We start from the raw sequence: 238 nt of genomic DNA, 5'->3' as shown, positions 1-238 counted from the left end.
TCCTCCTCCTCCCCCCTCCCCCGCCAACCTCTGAAATATGGAAAGTGGGATGGGCCAATTCTATTCGCTTCGAGCGTTTGAGAACCCTGCATGGATTTTTTTTTCCCACACAAACATCCCCGCCGCTTGAAAAGAGTAAAAGTGATACATGCTCACAAGTAACAAAGGCGCCTTGACTTTGATATATTATTGACCAAATAACTTGGGGTTCACATAAAGTCTAAACCAATTTTGCCAT

The sequence above is a fragment of the Natrix helvetica genome (genome assembly GCF_964273705.1).
Source record: "Natrix helvetica genome assembly, chromosome: 3".
In the NCBI taxonomy this organism is placed as follows: domain Eukaryota; kingdom Metazoa; phylum Chordata; class Lepidosauria; order Squamata; family Natricidae; genus Natrix; species Natrix helvetica.
Note: the sequence above shows the minus strand (reverse complement) of the source record.